This window comes from Protopterus annectens, chromosome 1.part0 (genome assembly GCF_019279795.1).
Source record: "Protopterus annectens isolate FY-2018-M chromosome 1.part0, PAN1.0, whole genome shotgun sequence".
Lineage (NCBI taxonomy): Eukaryota > Metazoa > Chordata > Ceratodontiformes > Protopteridae > Protopterus > Protopterus annectens.
Genome location: NC_056725.1, coordinates 1,732,355,589 through 1,732,371,365, shown reverse-complemented (window position 1 = coordinate 1,732,371,365; position 15,777 = coordinate 1,732,355,589). Strand labels below are relative to the sequence as shown.

General features: G+C 41.6%; 1 protein-coding gene across 7 annotated transcripts in view; it reads right to left on the bottom strand.

Moving 5' to 3' along the window:
- The window catches only part of SASH1 (SAM and SH3 domain containing 1), a 1,700,050-nt gene that overhangs the window by 98,284 nt on the left and 1,585,989 nt on the right, over positions 1-15,777 (bottom strand). The gene's annotated exons all lie outside the window — the stretch shown is intronic.

The window sequence follows — 15,777 nt, the reverse complement described above, 5'->3', positions numbered from 1 at the left end:
TGGCTACATTATCTGCCATGCTGCCAGATTTAAGGTCCTGAGTTGGCTGTGCAGGATCTGATTGTTTTGTTGGGTCAGTAAGAGAGGAATTTGAGGCAATGTCCAGGCTGGACCTTGAGACAAATTCTTTAGGATTGGGTACCAGTGCTGGCGTGGCCAGTACCATTTTTGGCTTCTCTTGTCTGACCTTTAGGAGTACCTCGGGGAGGAGAGGCAGTGGAGGAAAGGCATATACTGTTAGTTTTTTCCAGCTGAAGGATAAGGCATCCACTTTCCATGCTTGCTTGTGATGTGTTTGTGCAGAATCTCTGTAGTTGGCAGTTGTGAGGAGAGGCAAACAGATCTATGTCTGGGCATCCCCATTTCCTTGTTATCATGCTGAAGACTTGTGGATCCAGTTTCCACTTGTGGGGATCCATGAGGTTTCTGCTTATTTTGTCTGCCAGAGTATTTATCTTTCCTGGCAGGAATTGTGCTTGCAGGTGAACTTGATAAGTCAATGCTGTGTCCCACAAAGTCATGGCTTGTCTGCAGAGGGGGGTAGGAATGTGTGCCTCCCTGCTTGTTTATGTACCACATGACTGTAGTATTGTCTGTCTTTATCAGTAGTTGTCCTGGATGAAGTAGATCCTTGAAAGCTGTCAGGGCATTTTGAACAGCTAGCATCTCTTTTTGATTGATATGAAGATGCATCTGGCTTGCGGGCCATGTGCCCTGAATACATTTTTCTGCCATGTAGAGCCCCAGGCGTAATCTGATGCATCCGTTGTTAGTGTCTGCCTGGCTGTGGGTAAAGTGAATGGCTGTCCCTTGTTGTGGTGACAGGCCTGTGCCCACCATCGAAACTCCTGTTGCAGGCAGGGAATGAGGGTAATTAATGTTTCCAGGCTGTGGCAATGTTGAGTCTAAACACTTTTAGATACCACTGTAGTTTCCTCATATGCAGTCTGGCATATGGAATTAGCAGGATGCAGGATGCCATGAAGCCCAAAGACTGCAGAATTTTTCTTGCAGATAACTGGGTCTTTGTTGCCAACATTTTGAAGTAAGAAGTCAGTTGCCTTTGTTTGTCTAGCGTGAGATAAGCCATCTGGGCAGTTGTATTTAAGCTTGCACCCAGGAATATTATCTCTTGAGAGGGTACTAGTTTTGATTTATTTTCGTTTACTGTGTACCCTAGGCAAATTAGTAATCTTTTACAAGCCAGATGCTTTAGTAGAATGTCCTTGTTCTCTGCTTGAATAAGGCAGTTGTCCAAGTAAGGATATATTTGAATTCCTCTTTGTCTGCAAAATGCAATTACTGGTGCCAGGCATTTTGTGAAGACACTGGTGCAGTAGATAAGCCAAAGGGCAGTGCAGAGAAGTGGTAGTGCATTGAGCCAGCTATGAATCTGAGGTATCTTCTGCAAGATTGTCTGATTGGGACATGCAGGTATGCCTCTTTTAGGTCCAAAGTTACAAGCCAAGCCTTCTTGCCCAGCATGGGCAGAAGCTGCTGCAGAGTCAACATTTTGAATTTTGGAACGTCCAGAAATGTGTTTAGAATAGACAGGTCCAGTATTAGTCTCCAGGCTTTGTCCTTTCTGGGTATCAAGAAAAGTCTTGAGTAAAATCCTTGTCCCTTCTCTTACTGTGGTACTCGCTGAATGGCCCTCATGTCCATGAGGGATGAAACTTGCTTTTGTGCTTCTGCCCATTGATTGTACGGCAGGTCTGGCATACCTTTTGCCCTTGGCAGGGTGTGAAAGTGGAACCTGTAGCCCTGAGACACTATATTCAAGACCCATTTGTCCTGGGTGATCATGTGCCAATTTTGTGAAAAAAGTGCTAGTTTTCCCCCTAAGGGGGTTGCCAAAAGATAAGTGCTTGGTGCTGGCAGAGGAAAGTCATTGGGACTGTTTCCTGTATAGCTGTGATTTGTCTTCTCCACTTTTGGAGGTAGAAGTACCCCATTGTTTAGATCTGTATGAGCCTTGGGGTTGGGATCTGCCTCTGGGGCATCTGTATCTGCCTCTTTGTGGCCTGTCTGACACCAGAAAGGACCAATTCTTTGTGGGCCAGTTCTTGCTAAATCTGGGTGGCTGCACCTGTAAGAAATCCTTAACTGTCTGCATGGACTTTGCTTTGTCCTCCATTTTCTTCAACACCTCCTCTGCTTTAACACCAAAGTATCATGCTGTAATGGAGCATCTAATAATTTTGCTTTAACATGATCAGGCAGATTCTGTTCCTTTAACCAAGCATGCCTCCTAATGACAGAACCCGTAACAGCGGCCCTGCAAGAGGCCTCCAGAGAATCAAAACCACATTGCAAAGTATGCCTTCCCACTTGTTCAGTTGCATGCAATAAATCCTGCATTTCCTTGTTTTCTGCACATTCAGAATTTGTTAATATTTTCTGTTTAAGCAGTGACATTAAGTATTGCTGATATTTAAGCATATGAAATTGACAATTTAAAGCCCTCTCAGCCACAGTAGCAGAAGTGTAAACCTTTTTCCCCCATCTGTCCAGTGCCCTTGAATCCCTATCAGAGGGGATAGGGTTTGTTGCAGTGGAAGCCATGACCCCTTTGGGACCCTGAGAAATAGTTTCTGCGTCAGTAGCAGGGTTTTTATAAAGAAATTTATGTGAATCTGGAACCCTGTAGTATCTGTCTGGCTTAACAGGTGCAGGGGGTAAAGAGTCAGGAGACAGACCGGACTCTGAAAATACATCATCTACAATGTCTAAAACAGGGGGGATAGCAAGAGGCCTGTGCTGAGGTAGTAAAGGAAAGTCTCTGAGCCTTTTCTTAGATTCTGAGTAGTCTTGGCTCTCCCAGTGTAAGTGCTCCCTCATGGTATACAGGGTTTCCCCAAAAGAATAATCCTCAGGAGGAGAGGCTGAAGGGATAGATTCTTCAGCAGCAGAATCCTCATAGGGAGGAAGAGAGTATTCCTGTTCAGAAGAAAGTCATAAACTATATCAGGCAGCACAAACTAGGACGAAGTGCATTCAAACAGGGGCTGTGTGTAGAATTACATTTTGAATTCACTAGGAAGACTTATCTTACCAATGAAGCAAAATGCAGGCGAAAATGCAGGCAATCCAAACTTTTCAGTCGTCCCTCAAACAAATGCAGTTGACAGGATACACATACAATGAAAAGGAGTTCCACACACCACATGGATTTTATTAGGTTGAGTGGGCTGGGTAAGGCAGGTCTGACATCACAATGTGGGAGGAACACTGGCTCTTCTATACAGCATGCAAATCAGGCAGGGATTACGTCACTTTGGGGGAGGAAACATCCCGATAGCTAGAGCAAGAGCAGATGGCAGATATGACATCATAATTTCAGAGCCAGCTACAGGTTTTTCAAGTTGGTTTGTAAAGTGAAACAAAAACAGTATAGAAAGCTAGGAAGCAGAACAGAGAAAACAGTTGAGTGGGTTATTTTTTAAAGCTGCAAGGGTGATTTTTTTAAGCTTTATCAAAGAACAGGGACTGGAAGAGTCAGCAGGTTGGGGAATCTGCTTTAATATCCTGTTGTTTTCCTTTAACTTAACAACATACAAAACTATGTACATCCTCAAATACTGAAAATTTACCCTCCTAATAGGAATAAATGCTCCAAACTGAGTGTCACACACACTGACTTGAGATAACCTAAAAGAAAGGCTATCTATGATATGATGCATGGTATATAGCCTGTAGTTCTATTAAGTGCTCTCTGGCTGCCTTATTCTTCATAGCTCTCTCATCTGGGAAAACACTTGAATGTTTCAGAAAACATTTTCTCTAAGCCATTTCTCTTTATCAGATTGTCTGCTAAAGACATGAGAACCAGACACAAAACTGTTTACTAGAAAAAAAAAACCTTACAACATTCAATATTCTCTTTCATTTGCTTGCTTTCTCTTAGAACTTGTTACTAGATTAAACTAATGGCCTTAACCCAGTCATTCCCCTATGCAGAAATGAGAAAAGGCACACTATTTTTTCTTTGGTCATGCTCTTTTAACCAGATTTTTTTTTAATTGCAATGCCTACATTTCTTAAAACTGAACAAGGAGAAAGAGTGAAGGGAGAAAAAAAAAAAAACAGGAGCACCTATTTACATTAGTATCCCTACTACACTTAAAATGTTATAACATGCAAAGAAAATCATGCACCATTTAAATAGTACTATTAAGAAAAAAATTGTTTTACTTGCATTTAACTTACTTTCTCCCTCCCTTTTCCCTCTGCTGAGATTTATTTCCGAGCCTTAATGACATGAAGTAAGGCATATGCTTTAGAGTCTCTTACAAGTTTAACAAAGTCCAAGAAAGTCCAATACTTCCAGATGTTCTTGCTCTATTCCTGATCATCTCCATTTCTCATACCCTGTCTCGGCTCATTTCTAACATACTCTCGTTCACTCTAGTCAAGTCTTGTGCTTTTTCCCCCTCTCTGAAGCATTTTCCATTGAAACACTGGAAAAGGTTTCACTGGCACAGCCTCTTTGTGGTCTTTATTACCAGAGGAACAAGAAGCAGAATCTCCTTCTGTTTCACAGCTCACTTTTGTTGGACAAACTATTGTACTTCTTCCTTAGCATGTACTTCATCAAAAAATGATTTTGTTCCTCCAGGGAAAATATTTTAAAGATAGCAGGGTACATCACTTTGAATTCTCTGAATAATGGAATAAATTTACTCATATTCTGCCTGGTGTACAATGAGTAGTCATTCTCCACAAACACTGTGCTGTCTCCCACTTTTAGTACTTTGTCCTTCTGCCACAGTTTTGTTATAATCAACTCATTCTGCTGGTAAGATTGCATCTTTACTATTAAAGGTCTAGGCTGTTTTCTCATAGCCACATTTGGAGCATACACATTATGTGCCCTTTCAATTAACAAATCCATTGTGGAATACCAGTCCAGTTGCTTATTTGTTCTTTAATAAAATTAATACAGGTCTGTTCCTTCTAGCTCCTCTGGTACAGCAGAAAGTCTCAGGTTTTCCCTATATGCTCTGTTCTCTAATTCTATTATTTTTTGAAATATCTCTTCTTGTGCAGTCTTTTATTCAACCAGCCTTTTCTTCATCAGAGTTTTGCAGTTTTATCACCTTATCTGAATGTCTATTTAAAGCTTCTTCCTTTTTTCCAGCCTTTTGTTGTTTGAGTTGATATAGTCCATTAGTGTTTCATTTATTTCAGTCAGGCCTGTGTGCAGTTGCCTTATACTTTCCTCTAGGTTACTGGAAGTCAGGTCTGAACCTTACACTGCTTTTTGCTGAACAGCTGCAGTAGTTTTCCTAGTCAGTGTTTTTTCCTCACCTTTTTGTAGCTTATTTTTCTTCAGGTCCTCCGTATTTCCTTTTTCTTGGCATCCAGGCAGTACACTTACTAGCTACTAGCTAGTTACTGAAATTTACCCAGAAATCTAGGTCCACTGGCTTTTTCTCCTACATTTCTGTTTTCAGAGTGGGAGAGCTAGACTCAAGCTGTTACTCAATGTGCAGCCATCTTGGAAGTCCAGTCTGTCAGTGCTTTTGTCTTTCCTTGTGAGTATGCAGCTGCTATGTAAACAGTGACAACAGATTTCCTTCTGTCATTTTAGTGGAACATGCCTGGTTTTAAAAGTACATGTAAGAATAAAAATAAGCATAATGCGGTCCAGACTTCAGAAACTTGACTTAAAACCAACAGATGCTTGTAAGACACTTTTAGAAGGGAGTCCAAGATAAGTTATACATTTGTCATATTGTATACATTCCAATATTATGGCAGTCTTATTACTCCTTATAGACTAATACAAAAACTAAATAAATGAAAGATAGCAAAACAGCACCTATATGGTCAGGCACAAGTGAAATCAAATATGTTTCAATGGTTTGTATAAAAATACTTATGCTTTTCAAAGGAAGAGCCATTTGACTGAGTAACAATAACCCAGTTAATAGGTAAAGAAGGACACCACCAGATTCATTTGTTCACACCTCTATCCAGCACAGTTTATGCATCTGATTTTCTTTTTCCACAGTACTCAAATACTTACTGAAGACCAGTCCCAGAATTCACTGCTTTACAATATTATTCTTAAACTGCTGTTCACTACTCAGGTAGCTAAAGATTGCGAAATGCAGGTGAAGTAGAAGGAAGCTATCACACTAAATAACAGACACAGACACAGACACACACACACACACACACACACACACACACACACACACACACACACACACACACACACACCTGACATCTATAAGCTAAGAGAGGTCTTGATTCTACTTAGCTGTTTAGAGCTAGTTTCACTTCAGCCCTTAAGTAAATCTGCACCTGTTTTATGGAACAAAATGCCCAACAAATCACAAATATTGAGTAATTTAACTCTAGCCAGGAAAAATATAAAGGCCCACTTGACTAAAGAAATAAAATGTGATCACTTTATAGACACAAGATAACATTTCTCAGTGGTTTATGATTCATAGGTTCATAGGTTTATACTAGGCTATCTGCCCTAAGGCATTTATAAGCCTAGCCCAGAGTTTTTGTGGCCTACGCCACCCCTTATGTTAAAAAATACTGTGCCCATTAGTTTGTTGTGCCTCTGTCCAGCAGTGACACAGAGATGATTCCCGTGGTAAACCTACGATCTCCTATCCACCGGTCAAGATTTCTCTTGAACAGAGCCAGCGAGGTGCTCTGCCTCACATGGACCGGGATTTTATTCCACAACATAGGGAGTCTCTGGGTGACAAATCTATCCCTCCAGCATGTCCTATTTATATCTGTGCTAAGGTTTAAGTCGCTTGCTCTAGTGGATATGGTAGATTTGGATTTTTGAGGTGGAGCATGTCCATTAATTCGGGTTGGACATGGCCTTGTATGTCAGGCACAGGTCACCTCTGAGCAGACGGCATGCGACTGAATAGAGCTGGAGTTTCTTCAGTCTGGCAGCATATGACAGATTTTGGAGTCCCTTTATCCTTTTGGTGAGGAACTTTTGGGGTCTCTCCAATTGCTGCAGGTGTCGGGTGAGATACATCGAATGGGGCATTGTACTTTCGATCATTGGTCTGATAAGTGAAGAGTACAGGGGAACAATGACCTCACTTGATCTGGATGTGAATCTCTTCATGATCAGGTGGGCAATGTAGAAGGTTTTTCTAACCACTTTAGCAATGTGAGTGTCAAAGAAAGGCCACTGTCAACCTGGGTCCCCAGGTCCCTGATAACCTCTTCTGTGCTTAGTGGATTGCCACCTATATGGTAGCTTGGGGTTACCTTGTTTTTCCCGAAGGGTATGACTATACATTTTTTGGCATTTAACTTCAGCCCATGGCTCTGGCACCAGCTATCAGTTTCCATGAGACCCCTCTGAAGGATATCTGTGTCCGATGTACTTTCCACTATGGCTCCCAGTTTGCAGTCATCTGCAAACTTTGTCAGCCATAATCCTCCTATGTTAGCCTGTACTTCTCAGAAGTAGATGCCAAACAACAGGGGGCCAAGGACTGAGCCCTGTGGGATACCACTTGTGACCAGCTTGGAGTCTGACATGGCGCCAGCTACTCTAACCTTGTGGGTTCTGTCCTTTAGCCAGTTTGCAACCCATCTTGTGACATATGGGTTTACATTTAAGCTGGTAAGTTTCTCTATAATACCCGAGTGGGGTATTGTGTCGAAAGCTTTTGCAAGGTCAAGGTAGGCTGTATGGACTGCCTTTCCATCATCAATGGCCTTGGTGACTGTTTCGAAGAAGTCAACCAAGTTCAAAAGGCATGATCTGCCCTTGACAAAGCCAAACTGGGTCGGGTCCAATGTCTGCAAGTCCCTATGTCTTTGTTTATGAGTTCCATCACGATCCTCTCCATAGCTTTGCAGACCAGGCTTGTTAAGCTTATGGGGTAATTACCAGGGTCCATAGAGGCACCGCCTTTGTGGAGTGGGACCACAGTTGCCGTATGCCACTCCTTGGGCACGTATCCTGTGGTAAGGCTAAGATTAAACAGCTTCCTTATGTGCGGGTTTAGTTCCTCATTGAGTTCGTGTAGCACACAGCCGGGGACACCATCCGGTCCCATTGATGCTGTGTTTTTAGACTTGTAGAGAGCAGCTTTCACCTGTGCATTGGAGATGTCTGGGAGGCTGCACTCCGCTGGGATAGTTATCTCTCCTTTTGGGGGGGGGGTGAAGTTTGCACTGAACCTGTCTGCCAGTATGTTGGCAATGTCTGTGGGTTCAGTGATTTTGTATAATTCGGACTAATTCTGAGCATATCTGGGAGTTTCCACCCAGGTTTCTAACATAGCTGAAGAAGGCCTTATGATTGTCTTTTGAATCTATGGCAATTTTTCTCTCAAAGTTGGCCTTGGATGATTTTATGAGTGCTCGTATTTTTTTACTAATAATGATCAAAGGTGTCTTCTCTTTTATGGATTTTGCTCTATCATGTAACAGCTTTCTCCTCTTATTGTAAAGTTTGTTTATGGCTGGGGTCCACCAGACTGGGCGTTTGCCCTTGGTGGAAAAAGTCTTTGTTTTATTAGGGATTGCCTGATCCATGCAGTCCTGGAGGTGTTCGTAGAAGGCATTTGTAAGGGCTTCAGCAGCTTGGGTTGTGGTTTCCACTGGCTCGGGGGCCTTGAAGGATACCACACCAGTCTTGAGTAGTGTGAAGTTTGCTTTAGAGAAGTTCCTCACTGTGGTCTTTTTTGCTTGGGGTGGGGGCGGGATGTGGATATCCAGTGAGATTAGTTTATGATCTGATCTCGCCAATGAGGGATATACTTCCGGTGTGGAGCATTTTGTCCCCATGTTTGTGATGATGAGATCTAGTATATTTTCTCCTCTTGTGGGAACAGTGACTAGTTGTTCCATGGCATTTGAATTTATGAACTCCAGGAACCTTTGGGCTAGAAAGTTTGGGGTTAAGTAATGTTCCCAGTCTATATTCGGGTAAAGTCACCCAATATAATGGTGTTTGGAGATACATTTATACCCTCCAGTGTCTTCAGGAAGGCTGTGTGGGGTTCCTGAGTTTGAGAGGGTGGCCTGTAGCATGCTACAAATTTGTAGAGCAGTTTTGCCTATGGTTAATTGCACCTGGATGGTTTCCGATGCTTCGTGCGTTGCCACCAACCTGGAGGTGTGGGTATCCTTGATGAATATGGATACACCCCCCCCCCCTTTTGTGGTGTGGTCCGGGTTTTGGGGCCGGAACGCATGATATGAGGTAAAACCTGATAGTGCCGGGGTGCTCTCAGGAGCCTTGAACCAGGTTTCAGTCACAGCACAGACATCGATGTTCTCTATACTGAGAAGGGCCTCGTGCGTGCATTTTGATTTAGACTTCTGGCATTGAGCAGCATTACCCTTAGTTTCTTCCCATTTTGTTTTCTAGGGTGGTAGGTTTAGAATTTGAGCCTTGCCTAAAAAGGCACTATGGGGTGGCAAGAGCCTTAGCCAATATCCGGAATCCCAGGGATGACAGGTGCAAGCCATCCCTTGAAAGCGTGGCTTGTCAAGCATGTCATCCCAGGCAGACAGACACTGGATCCCCTTTGAATGACACCAGAAATTAAGCCAATTGTTAAAGCTGATCATCTTGTCTCTATGTTGTGGCATCATTCTTGGTGAAGGAAGGATGCTGCTCAGGGTCAGGGTCATACCTGCCTGGGCTACATAATCAGAGAGCTCCTCTATGTCTCTTTTCATGTAGTCCAGGGAGGTACATCTCAGGTTCACACCAGCATGGACAATGACTGTGTCATATTTGTACTTGCTGTGGAGTGTCCCGAGTGCTTGTGTTATGTGGCGGATTCTAGCGCCCGACAGGCAGCTTACTGTGACCCTCTCCTTGTTCAGCCTGGTGAGTGGGACGTCAATGTGTCTAACTATGAAGTCACCTATGACAAGTATGTTTGGTGTTGTATTTGGCCTTAAGGGCTGTGACTGCTTTGCACACTGATTTTGTGGTTTATGTGTTGCCTGTGGTGTGTCATGAGGTGGCGGTTGCTTGGGTGTCTGCTTTGGAGGCCTCTGCTGTTTAGGTAAATTTTTGCTTAGAGCCTCCGAGTATGTCTTTGTGTGTTTATGTGTTTGATTCATTGTTGTGATAGCTTTATGTGACACTGGTTTTGTGGTGTGTGTAGTTGCCTTCTCCTCCTGTCTGGTCTTGCCAGTCCTGAGTTGAGAGAGCTCAGCCTCCAGTTTGGCTAAATAGCTGCATCTCTCGCAAGTATTTGTGTTATGTGGGAGAAGGAGAGGGTTGTCTGTGTACATGAGGCAATTGTAACATTGCCTCAATATTCCCAGATTCACCAACTGGACAGGAGAGGAGGCCAGCATCTGGCCCGTCGACATGCTAGAGAAATTAAGAAGTTTGGGGTGTAACTGAATGAGAGAGGACTTAGTAAGGAAGTGGGTACTCCTGGGGGTTAAGCTAGTGAGGACTTTGTATAATACAGAAGTGCTAAGCCTGAAAAGAAGATGCTTTTAAGACAAGTGCTGAGCTTTTTTTTTTTATTTTTTGGAGAAAGAAAAAAAAAAAGCTTTAGGAACAAGTGCGCTTTTTAGTTAAGGGATATACTGTTTAGATTACTAGTAGAGCAGTTCTAAGGGAAAAAATAAAGAACAGACTTTATGGAGCCAGAAAAAGTTTAACCTTGTTAAACCAAGCTGCCGATGCTGCTCTAGTGGCAACTCCGCTTCATGGCGCTAAAGCACGTTAAAGCGTGCTTGATAGCAGGGGCTGGAAAGAGCCAGGAATTGACCCAATACAGCCAATAAAACTACAGTTTCAAGTCAGTAACCACTCCCACGGGGGCAGGGGAGCTGCTCAATGTTTTTCACTGCCACTGATCAACAGACAGACTTTCCTTTAGCCCAAGCAAAAATGGCCTCACAGAAACTTACAAACAGTTCAGGAACAGCAAGCCTGTAACTGAACTTTTTTAAATCTCAGAAAAGTGGGAAAAAAAGCAAGATTTTTTTTTTTTGTTTTTGTTTTTTCAGACATAGCAGAGGTTCACAAGTAATATCAAGTTATAACAGTGCAGTAAATGACCCCACACAAGAGTGCTAGGTCAAAGACAGAAAATATGCAAGTTTTGAGAAAAAACGATTTTAAAATTAAGTGCAAACAGGAAATTCAGTAAACAGCTTTTGGTTGTGCTCTAAATACAGCTACTAATGCAGAAATAAAGTTTAACAAGCCAGAAAATGCTCAAACTAGGCAACTATGCATAAAAACTTGGCAAATAAACACAGAAAAAATACTTAAAATCTCAAAACTGGCTCCCTTCTTCTCTCAACGTTTTCTCCTCTTGGTGGGTGCTTCACCAACAGCCAACAAACCTGAAAAGACGCCAAACCCACAAGGCAACTAGGTTTTAAGAGAGGAGATGAAGGAGTTTTGGAAATGACCCCTACTGGTCAATAAAACTACAGTTTCAAGTCAGTAACCACTCCCACGGGGGGCAGGGGAGCTGCTCAATGTTTTTCACTGCCACTGATCAAGAGAGAGACTTTCCTTTAGCCCAAGCAAAAATGGCCTCACAGAAACTTACAAACAGTTCAGGAACAGCAAGCCTGTAACTGAACTTTTTTAAATCTCAGAAAAGTGGGAAAAAAGCAAGATTTTTTTTTTTGTTTTTGTTTTTTCAGAGATAGCAGAGGTTCACAACTCTGATATCAAGATGTTGGTTTCAGTCTTGCAATGTAATGGCTAAACCATGTTGATATGCAGCAATGTTTACCTCTACAACTGTAGATCTATAATAAGTTTCTCAAAATAGAGTATAAAACAATTAATTTACTCATCATGCTTTGTACTTTGTTTCAATGGGCATGCTGGTGAAGGGAACAGAGGGGATGAGGAAGTGATGGGTAGGTATGGTGTGTTAAGCAAAGGAATACAGAAGGTCAGATGGTAGTGGATTTTGCGAAAAGGATGGACATGGCTGTGATGAATACGTATTTTAACAAGAGGGAGGAGCATAGGGTGACGTACAAGAGTGGAGGAAGATGCACACAGGTGGATTATATCTTATGTAGAAGGGCCAATCTGAAGGAGAATGGAGACTGTAAAGTGGTGGCAGGGGAAAGTGTAGTTAGGCAGCACAGGATGGTGGTTTGTAGGATGACACTGGTGATCAAGAAGAGGAGGATGAGTGTGAGGGCAGCACCAAGGATCAAATGGTGGAAACTGAAAAAGGGTAATTGTGAGGTGATGTTCAGGGAAGAGTTAAGACGGGCACTGGGTGGCAGTGAAGAGTTACCGAATAGCTGGGTAACTACAGCAGAGCTAGTAAGAGAGTTGGCTAGAAAGGTGCTTGGTGTGATATCTGTAAAGAGGAAGGAGGACAAGAAGGCCTAGTGGTGGAATGAAGAAGTACAGGAGAGTATACAGAGAAAGAGGTTGGCGAAGAAGAAGTGGGATTGTCAAAGAGATGAAGAAAGTAGACAAGAGTATAAAGAGATGAGGTGCATGGCAAAGAGAGGTGGCAAAGGTTAAGGATAAGGCGTATGAAGAGTTGTATAAAAGGTTAGACACTAAGGCGGGAGAAAAGGACCTGTACCGATTGGCTAGACAGAGGGTCCGAGTTAGTAAAGATGTGCAGCAGGTAAGGGTGATAAAGGATAATGAGGAAAATGTACTCAAGCAAGGAGAGTGTGTTGAGCAGATGGAAAGAGTACTTTGAGGGGTTGATGAATGAAGAGAATGAGAGGGAGAGAAGGTTGGATGATGTGCAGATAGTGAATCATGAAGTGCATTGGATTAGCAAGGATGAAGTAGGGATAGCTATGAAGAACAGAAAGGCTGTTGGTCCCGATGACATACCTGTGGAAGCATGGACGTGTTTAGGTGAAATGGCAGTGGAGTTTTTAACTAGATTGTTTAATGAAATCTTAGAAAGTGAGAGGATGCCTGAGGAATGGAGAAAAAGTGTTTTGGTACCAAGTTTTAAGAATAAGGGTGATGTGCAGAGCTGTAGTGACTACAGAGCAATTAAACTGATCAGTCACAGCATGAAGTTATGGGAAAGAAAAGTGGAAGCTAGGTTAAGAAGGGAGGTGATGATTAGTGATCAGCAGTATGGTTTCATGCCAGGAAAGAGCACTAGAGATGCGATGTTTGCTCTGACAGTGTTGATGGAGAAGTACAGAGAAGGTCAGAAGGAGTTGCATTGTGTCTTTGTGGATTTAGAGAAAGCATATGACAGGGTGCCTAGAGAGGAGTTGTGGTACTGTATGAGGAAGTTGGGAGTGTCAGAGAAGTATGTAAGAGTGGTACAGGATATGTACGAGGGTAGTGTGACAGCGGTGAGGTCTGCAGTGGGAGTGACAGATGCAGGACTAAGACAGAATATATGTGTGTGAATGACAGGGAGGATAGAGGAATGGTGAGGATGCAGGGAGTAGAGGTGGTGAAGGTGAATGAGTTTAAGTACTTGGGATCAACAGTTCAGAGTAATGGTGAGTGTGGAAGAGAGGTGAAGAAGAGAGTACAGGCAGGATGGAGTGGGTGGAGAAGAGTGCCAGGAGTGATTTGTGACAGACGAGTACCAGTAAGAGTGAAAAGGAAGGTCTACAAGAGGGTAGTGAGACCAGCTATGTTATATGGGTTGGAGACGGTGGCATTGACAAAAAGGCAGGAGTCAGAGCTTGACGTGGCAGAGTTGAAGATGTTAAGATTTGCACTGGGTTTGATGAGGATGGACAGAATTAGGAATAAGTATATTAGAGGGTCAGCCCAGGTTGGAAGGTTTGGAGACAAAGCCAGAGAGGCAAGATTATGTTGGTTTGGACATGTGCTGAGGAGGGATGCAGAGTATATTGGGAAAAAGATGCTAAGGATGAAGCTACCAGGTAACAGGAAAAGAGGAAGGCCTAAGATAAGGTTTATGGATGTGGTGATAGAGGACATGCAGGTGGTTGGTGTGACAGAGCAAGATGCAGAGGACAGGAAGAAAAAGAAACAGTTGATCTGCTGTGGCGACCCCTAATGGGAGCAGCTGAAAGAAGAAGAAGAAGATCATGTTTTGTACTTTGTTACAATTACTATACTAAATTTAATGTTAAACCAGCTTTGCATAACCTGAATATGGGTACATTACCTGTAATGTTTGATTTACTATATATATATATATATATATATATATATATATATATATATATATATATATATACCAAAAAACGAGAAAACAAAAGCAAAACCCAAAAAGTGGCAATAACGAACTCAGCCAGCAGACTTGAACACTAACAAAAAGACTTTAATACTGTACTGTAAGCGCTTTCGGTAGAGACAATCTCTCCACCTTCATCAGACAATGAAAAACACCAAGAACACCCATTAAATACATTGCAGTGTTCTGATTAATATTCTAATTGATTAATTGTTTGATTGATTATGACATCATATCCCCAATTAAATCAAATGGACAGAAAAAAATAATGACAATGATAAAAATAATAATAAATAATAAATGATTTCATAAAAACAAATTATATTATAATATTCAAGAAATGCATTTAAATATGTCACACAAAAAATATTATCTATTCAATAATAACAAAATGCAATGTAATACATGTATATCTCTAAACACATTCCCACATGTGTATGTATATGTAAAACCAACAATTTTATGTATATAAAATTATCTTAAAATTATGTTAAAAACAGATATACATAATACATATACACACACACACACACACATATATATAACTACACATATATATTAACAGCCCTTAGTTAAGCCCAACATTCATAATATTAATATGTACACCACTTAATTTTACTAATTGCCTAGTAATTAAAATTTCTCTCAGTTTACTACAATAGTCTCACTGACTGTTAACCTGGTATCACAGAGGATTATGATCAGGTCTTTGATCATAACCAGATTATTGTGCATCTGAGATGTGGATGCCAAGGAACTCACCTTGAGAGAGAAACATGTGCATCTTAGCATCCATGCCATGAATATATAACAAATGATTATAATCAGAGATCTGATCATAAATCTTTGTAGTGCATGGAGCTTTATCTGGTCCATGTACTTCCAGTTACAAGAAAAAAAAGTGGAAAGTGATTTACCTTCTTTGAAGGCTGGTAAGGCCCTTAATGAATGCTGTCAAACAGACAGCTGCACAACTCGCAGCTCATTTGCTTTATAATTTGGGTGGGGAGAACAAAGGATCAAAATTAAGGATTGTTTTTACACATTGTTATATTTCTGTTAAGAAAGTTAATAGAAGAAAAGGTTTTGCATTTTCTGAACAATAAAACATATGAAACTCTAATTCTGTCAGAAAAGTAAAAATATATATATAGGGACGGAGCAAAACATATGAGAGAACAGTTGAGAATGATGGACAGTAGGTAAAAACAAAGCTGTTTTACCTTTTGCTGCAGTGCTTTGCTGGCCAGCATTGTCCATTATTAGTCCCCAGTGCAGGACCTGAATGTAACAGTGGTCAGGGGCATGTATAACAATTGTTACGCCCCCTCCCTTTTAGCACTTTTATGACTGAGTATCAAGCTACAGAACACTTAACAAGTTTATCTTTTCTCCTCGATACTGCAGCGCACTCACGGAGCTCCGTCAAGTACAAAATTTGTTCAATTATAGCAGATTTACTGCTACATGTCTTCTGCTTTACCTACATTTCTTACCCATTTTCATTACTGCTTCTCCCTTACAGAAAGTAAATTCATTAGTATCACCTGTACTACTCTATCATACAAGTATCTGCATCGATCGGTTTCAAATATAAGCTGTTGTAAAGCTG